Source organism: Ornithodoros turicata, chromosome 1 (genome assembly GCF_037126465.1).
Source record: "Ornithodoros turicata isolate Travis chromosome 1, ASM3712646v1, whole genome shotgun sequence".
Taxonomy (NCBI): domain Eukaryota; kingdom Metazoa; phylum Arthropoda; class Arachnida; order Ixodida; family Argasidae; genus Ornithodoros; species Ornithodoros turicata.
Window position 1 is genome coordinate 96,818,177 of NC_088201.1, and position 7,376 is coordinate 96,825,552.

Below are 7,376 nucleotides of genomic sequence, written 5' to 3' on the forward strand. Positions count from 1 at the left end.
TGGCGCTCCAATGGTAAGAATAACCTATCGCGTGTAGTAGGAAGATTTCTCTCCCTCGTTCCACCAGTGGTGAGCGAGGATCGCAATGGACCACGAAAACAATAATGCTCGATATATTATTTCCACAAACATAATGAAAGCGTACACGCGTGACGCGAATTATAAACTTAGTGGTTTCACTGCAAAGCCAGTCAAGCAGTGGTTTATCCAGAATCCCAAGCATGGTGGGGTGTTGCACAAAATTGGGGGCAGGGGAGTCATTATTATAGTTATGTCATTACAGCTTAACATATCATTACCGACATGAGTTTAAAGCTGAAATCGCAAGTGCAACCCCCTGTAGGGGTACACAGGTGAAACAGTTAGGGGGTGTCACTGAACATATGAGAGGATGTTAGGGGGCTGTAGGGGGGTTTTGGATAAATCACTGCAGTCAAGCCAAGTCTGTGAGGCAAAGTGGTAACGCGCACGCAAACACCCAAGAAAACTGATTTAGCGTTGAGGCTCGCCAATGGTTCAATCGCTGTAGACATCCTTCTCCTCCGCCAGTTTCGTGATCCACCGATCAAACCCTTGTCAACGGCGAAGGCGAAGCAGCTTGACCCAACAGCATGCGTTTTGTGTGCAGCAGGCCAGTTATGGTAGTCATTGAGAGGCTGTTTCTTTGCTTCATTTTCGTCAAATTAACTGAGGAATATATTCTAAAAAATAGTGGGTAAAGCACTCAATCCCGTGTTCTGCCGATGTTTTTCATCGTTGTCGTTTTGTGCACTGATGCGAAACAATGGGTCGAGTGACTCATTCGTTGAAGCGAAAAATCATGAGATTTTCAGAAATCTCTGTAGATCTGTAGATTTTTGAAAAAGTAGGTAGATCTCATGATAAATCTGTAGGTGTGGCAACAACACTGCCTTGTTCGCCACTAGCTTTGAACGTAGTTCAACTCTACCAAACTCGTGGCGCTGTCGAACATTATGACGTCATTTGTTTACGAACAGGGAGAGGTCTAATCGCCAGATGCGCAGAATCAGCAGCGGCGGACTTGGCCTTCGGGAGAGGAAAAAGAGTTGCGCTGCGCATGCGCTAGAAGTGATGTCACGTGTCTTTCTTTGCCGCCGGCCGCCGCCTTGCAGTCTGCTCGCTTCGCGTACGCATGCGCTAGCAGACAGCGGTTTGTTTGCTTGAGCTGCTTGAGCATGACTTGAGGATGAGATTTGTTGTAGTGGTGAAGCAGCTTTGCCAAATATTCCGTTCAAGTTCCTCGCTGGATGTCCCGCTCGTCCGTCGATGTTCAAGAGGTGAGGGAACATTTCAGCAACGCCTGCGAGTTTCATGCTCGCGGTTCAAAAGGTGAGGGCGTCTGTACAAAATTGTAAAATGGGCCGCTCTGTTACTACAGATGCAACAAGTGCCAGTCCACTTTTTCTCAGCTGCACCTTCTCAGTCCAGGCAGCACCAGGTGAATGTAGGTACACAACTTCCAAGTGAATTAAGACGTACGAGTGCAATTCTGAAGCTGGTAAGTACGTCCCATGCTACACACCATTCGCGTTCAACGCTCTTATTTGCCATGTGTTGTAGCAAATGATTCATTGGCATAAACCGGCAGACTGGTGCGTAATGTACACCCATAGTGTCAAGTTGGACTAATTCTGGTGACGTGTTCGTAAAATCTGTGTAATCGGACTGTCTAATTGTCACCTGTTCTTTCTTAACACCGAAATCGGTATATGAGTAAGAAATATCGTGGTTTCGGCAATTATCAGTAATCTTTCGTTGCGCTTAATGATTCCTGTTATTTTGTATTTGTGTTTTTACTCAGAATTATCGTACTGTATTCTTAACTGGAGCAACAAAATTACGAAACACATGAGGATTGTGTTGAAACTGAGGACATTGCTTATTTTTACTGATTTCAGATTTTCAGGCATTGAGAGAAGAAATGCGCAGAAGGCAGCCAAGAGTCACTAAAGGCACAGGGGTAAAAAGGTTGAAAGGTGGAGGTTTTAAAGTGTTATTATATTTGCAACTGATCGGGTGCTTTTACAGAGAACATCATCAAAGAAAAAAGGTCCATAAAATCATAAGGTTCCGTCAGGCGTGGGGTAACCTGCATTGATGATTCGTCTGCAACGTTCCAGACTGGCAAGGTTCCAGGACATAACGGGATGTATGCTCCGGGGCCCCATACCATCTCGCTCATGATCAGAGCTGACAATTAAGGCATAATGGTTTCAAATTTACAAAGATTCTCTAAGAAGTGGCATCTAGTTCAGAATTTGTATGAGTACAACACAACAGCGTGTACAGCCCGAGACAGAAGTTCACGGCACTGCGCTTTTCTTCATCGGAGCGGTCCCCTGCCAGCTACCAGCAAAAGATCGAATAAGAAACGGCTCTATCTCTCAGTATGTGCGTCCGCTCTTGTTTGATGCTAGGGTGTCACTCCAATGGAGAAATGTGACACCATGGTGGTCCGTAAAGATTTGTACCAAGCTGTACATTGTACAACCCAAACAACTAACAAACACTGCTCGGTAAGGTCAGTGTTCCAATTTGAGATTTTGCTGCCTATTTCTTCCCAAAAGGCTGCTCTTGCAAAAATGCTTAAAGTCATTTGGGTGAACTCCGGTGTACCAAGACAAGTGCAGAACAAAAAAATTATAGTTAGACTTTGAAGGTAGTAGTCAACATAAACAACTTTTACCTCTGAGCGATGATTGCCCATTCCAGGCAACAAAAAACTCATAGGTTCACCACATCATCTAAACGTCCTCGGTCTGTTACAGCTTGTTTCTGTCCACAGCGACATCTTCAAAGTGCATATCCTGTGCCATGCAAACAGAGGAGTGGTTACATGAACTATCATTCATCGAGCATTTGTGAGGAGATTGTTAGAGGAATCAGTCAGACAGATGTGTTTCAGACGATTTTTTTTTTCAGTTTTCAGGTTTTTATTGTTATTCCATGACAGTATACACTGATACTGGGCAAGCCCTGTTGAACAGTCCAAGACACAGTCAATGCAAATGTCTACACAATTTGAGGGGAACAGAAATACCAAGAACACATGACAAGTATAAGAAACAAATAGCAAAGATATTGCACAGCAGAGAAATGCACATAATCAAAAAGTAATTGCATGTCACCCTACGTATCAGCAGAAAAGTCCTGTTTGATGGTGTTTTTGAAGGATGCCAGATTATTGTTGGAACAAATGCGTAGAGCAGTGTTTGTCAAACTGTGGGTCATGAGCTGTTGAAAGATTCATTGTTTCACGCCCAACCAGAGGGTAAAGCTCCTGCTGCTTGGCACACTCTTGGAATCTGGTTGAAAAGCTGCTTGTGAAAACTGCCCTGCTGCTATGGCTTTCTTCACACCATCTGTGCATCAATATTCGAACAGATTGGGACAAAAGTTTATGGAGCACCGGGGTGCTGCATTTCCCCGTAGGAGTGACACCCTAGCAGCAAACAGGAGTGGCCACACACACTGACAGGTGCACAGAACAGCCAGTCACCTGTTTCTTATTCGATATCTTCCTGCTAGCCAGCAGGGAGCGAGCCGCTCCGATGAGGTGCAAGGCAACAGGCTCATTGATATGGTGTCCAGCTGGAATTTGTGGTATTTTGGAATGATGTATTGCTAACGAGACCAGTAAAAATATCCAAAACTGGACATGGACTGCGTGTTTGGCTCACTGAGATTACCGAAGAGCTAAGGTTCCTTGAGGTGTGAAACAAAGCTTGATAAAATGAATCAACCAAGTTGTGTGATCTAACTGGCCAATACTGAGTAGATTTACAATATAGATTTGTAATATCTTGAGGACTTTTGCCTCTCTTGTAACAAATGCTAAATAAATGCAATCAAGCATACCTTGGAACTCAGTTGCTGAGGCAGGACACATGAACATCCAAACATATGTGATTGTGCTAATTATTTTCACGCATATAGTATGATCTTCTGAATTCCCAGTAGCTGTTCGAACATCAGGTTCCAGAACTGTTGTTCTTATTTGCATTTCTGCAGTGGTTGGCTTTCACATAGCTGCACCCGTTTTAACTCCTTGCATCTTTGTTGAGACAAAGCGGAGTTGTTTGGCATTTTTGTTCAGTAGTGTCACAGCAGGTTTAGCATAGCATAGCCAACAGGGGCATAGCCAGGAGGGTTCAAACCCCCCTGGCTATTTTCTGTTACTGCTATTTTCTGGCTACCGCACGGATAGCCAACACTAGCATGAGACAAGATAGAAGCCAACTTGAATATACGAGGCGTACTGATGCGCATGAAAAATTTAAAAATGACTGAGCATTGTATGTGAATTGGATTATCAGAATGTTGATAAGAGTCATGTACCCCGGCCACCATATTTTTGATGATAACGAAAGACTGCAATTGAGCTGGTGTGATGGCAATATATTTTCCTTTAATCTAATTAAATAATTATGCATTATATATAATCATGAAGAGTTTGCTGATGGTTGTTGGAAGGGTGTACATTTCCCTAGCTAAATCATTCACAAGAATACACACAGCGGCTTTGAGCTCATCAAGGCTTTATCCGTGCAATGCCAACTGATGTTAGTATTTTCTTGGTAAAAAGCATCTGTTGCAGCTGAAGAAAACAATACCATTAGTCAGGGGCAGTTGTCTAATTATATTGCAAGAGAGTACTCAGTACTGGAGAGATAAAAACACACAGAATAAAACAAACTGCCTAGTGCAGTGAGTGGAAAGTTTATTCCACTTCTTATTGGCAGAATACTAACCCAATTTTTTCTACAAGATTTCTCAAGTCAGAGCACTTTATAGGATATACAAATTGCCAATTATGTATGTTATGTGTATGTATGTCACCACACTTAAATGTATTTACGTGCTGTAATATACCCCAGACCAAGCTCAAAATGGGGCATATTGTCTTCAGTTGAAAAGTCAATGCAGGAGAGCATGCATTGCTGTAAAGTGTTTCACCTGAACCATAACCCAAAATGTATGAAGTGGCAGTACACAACTATCACATTGAATGACCCATCTGTGGTGCTATGTGTAGAATCTATGCACACTTTTCTTTTGATGTTAACATTGCCTTGAGTTTGAGGGAAAACACAGTACGAACACGGGACGAGACGAACACATAGACACACGAACCAGCAATGAAGATTTAATACACAAAGTGCAAGAGGAGACAGGGTAAAAAGAAAGTGTACACTTCGGCATTAACATCAAGTCAACACTAGCTAGCTTTCCTGCTCCTCCTATGTTCATCACACTTTTGTTGGTGCCCAAATGCCTTAACAGCTGTTTTTGCATGCCTGTCATGAGAACTAGCAAGAAATCCTCATCTTGCAACAAGTCAGTATTTCCTCGTTGAAAGACAGTAGGATCATCCTTCTTGCTTTTGTGTGTGAGGGAAAGCACTGGACTGTTTGTTTGGGCTCTGATAGAACTGACCGACAGGGCAACACTGCTTTGACTGTGGTCGTGTTTCCTCTCACCATAACATATATTATAGTCCCTCATGGTGGTGTACAAGCACTGCCTTGTAGTGAGGTGAATTGGATCCTTTGAAACGTGCCATCCAGCACACCCCGAATACTGAGCTGCATAGCACGCTGAGTGCAATGCCGTCACGTAGTTTCCCTAACATAAACAAATAGTTTCTTGAAGGCAAAAAAAAAGGACATTCCAGTACAACATAAAGCGCATTCTTTTCACTTGCACTGGACTGCACTACCTTGGATTCCACGCAAGACGGGTTTTCGGGAGGTGCACTTTCCAGCTGAAGGGAACTTTATTAGTAATGCCTTTCTTTTCAACAGGAAAGCGCAGCACGCAAATAACCCAGTTCAGATCTGGTGCAGGAGGTGCAAGCGAAAAGAATGCACCTATAGTGTTTTACAAGTGCCTGCACGAGCCGCCTCTATTGCATCTTCCTCTGTTTTTGTCAGTGGGGTGTGCGACAGCCCCAAAATCATGTGCATAATAGGAAGCTTGGAAGACAAACGAGACCTTGCCAGTTTGGAACACTGCAGGCATATCACCAAGGCAGATGTCCCCACGCCTGACGGAACCTTATGATTTTATGGACCTTCTTCCTTTGATGATGTTCTCTGTAAAAGCACCCGATCACTTACAAATATAATAACACTTTAAACCTCCATCTTTCAATCTTTTTACCCCTGTGCCTTTAGTGACACTTGGCTGCCTTCTGCGCATTTCTTCTCAACATGCCTGAAAATCTGAAATCAGTAAAAATAAGCAATGTCCTCAGTTTCAACACAATCCTCATGTGTTTCGTAATTTTGTTGCTCCAGTTAAGTTTGCTACAACACATGGCAAATAAGAGCGTTGAACGCGAATGGTGTGTAGCATGAGACGTACTTACCTGCTTCAGAATTGCACTCGTACGTCTTAATTCACTTGGAAATTGTGTACCTACATTCACCTGGTGCTGCCTGGACTGAGAAGGTGCAGCTGAGAAAAAGTGGACTGGCACTTGTTGCATCTGTAGTAACAGAGCGGCCCATTTTACAATTTTGTACAGACGCCCTCACCTTTTGAACCGCGAGCATGAAACTCGCAGGCGTTGCTGAAATGTTCCCTCACCTCTTGAACATCGACGGACGAGCGGGACATCCAGCGAGGAACTTGAACGGAATATTTGGCAAAGCTGCTTCACCACTACAACAAATCTCATCCTCAAGTCATGCTCAAGCAGCTCAAGCAAACAAACCGCTGTCTGCTAGCGCATGCCTACGCGAAGCGAGCAGACTGCAAGGTGGCGGCAAAGAAAGAGACGTGACATCACTTCTAGCGCATGCACACAGTGTTGCCAAGTTGGAGGATTTCCCTCCAGATCTAGAGGGTTGGTGTCGCCATCTGGAGGAAGGAATATCGATTTAGAGGCTGGAGGGAAATCTGGAGGTTTCGTTCTCAGTTTACAAAAGTTATGAAACAGCGCCTAGGATCGTATGTCTTTCGAACAATCCTACCACAGTAAAACACTTGAATTGACTTTGCTTTCTTCTGGTCCTACCATCGTCCGTCCTGCGCTGCATAGGAAGTATGGCAGCGTACAATTCCGCCGCCACGCGGGTTGTACTTCAGCAAGAACCTCGCAAGCTGCAGATTCCAATACTATATATCGAACTAGAGCTTGCCGCATGTCTAGCAACTGTGTGGTTTTGCATTACATTGCTTCTGTTATCTTGTAAGCGCATCTCCAGCCGCATGTAGCGGTTCTTATGACGCAGTCATGTCCCGTGCAAGTGTGCATGTCAACGTCGAATCAAGCTAATGTTTATATGGCGGGTTCTGGTGAAAATTCGACCAACGGAGGTTTTTGGACAACTTTCAGAGGTATTTCGGCT

The 7,376-nt window shown here is 43.9% G+C and overlaps 1 long non-coding RNA gene across 1 annotated transcript; it reads right to left on the reverse strand.

The window, feature by feature from the left end:
- Positions 1-6,176: 6,176 nt before the first annotated feature.
- Positions 6,177-6,732, reverse strand: LOC135366849 (uncharacterized). The gene is made up of 3 exons (XR_010414299.1): positions 6,613-6,732; positions 6,392-6,511; positions 6,177-6,245 (listed from the first exon to the last, which is right to left on the reverse strand). It is a non-coding gene; the product is annotated as an uncharacterized LOC135366849 (long non-coding RNA).
- Between the last annotated feature and the right edge of the window lie 644 nt (positions 6,733-7,376).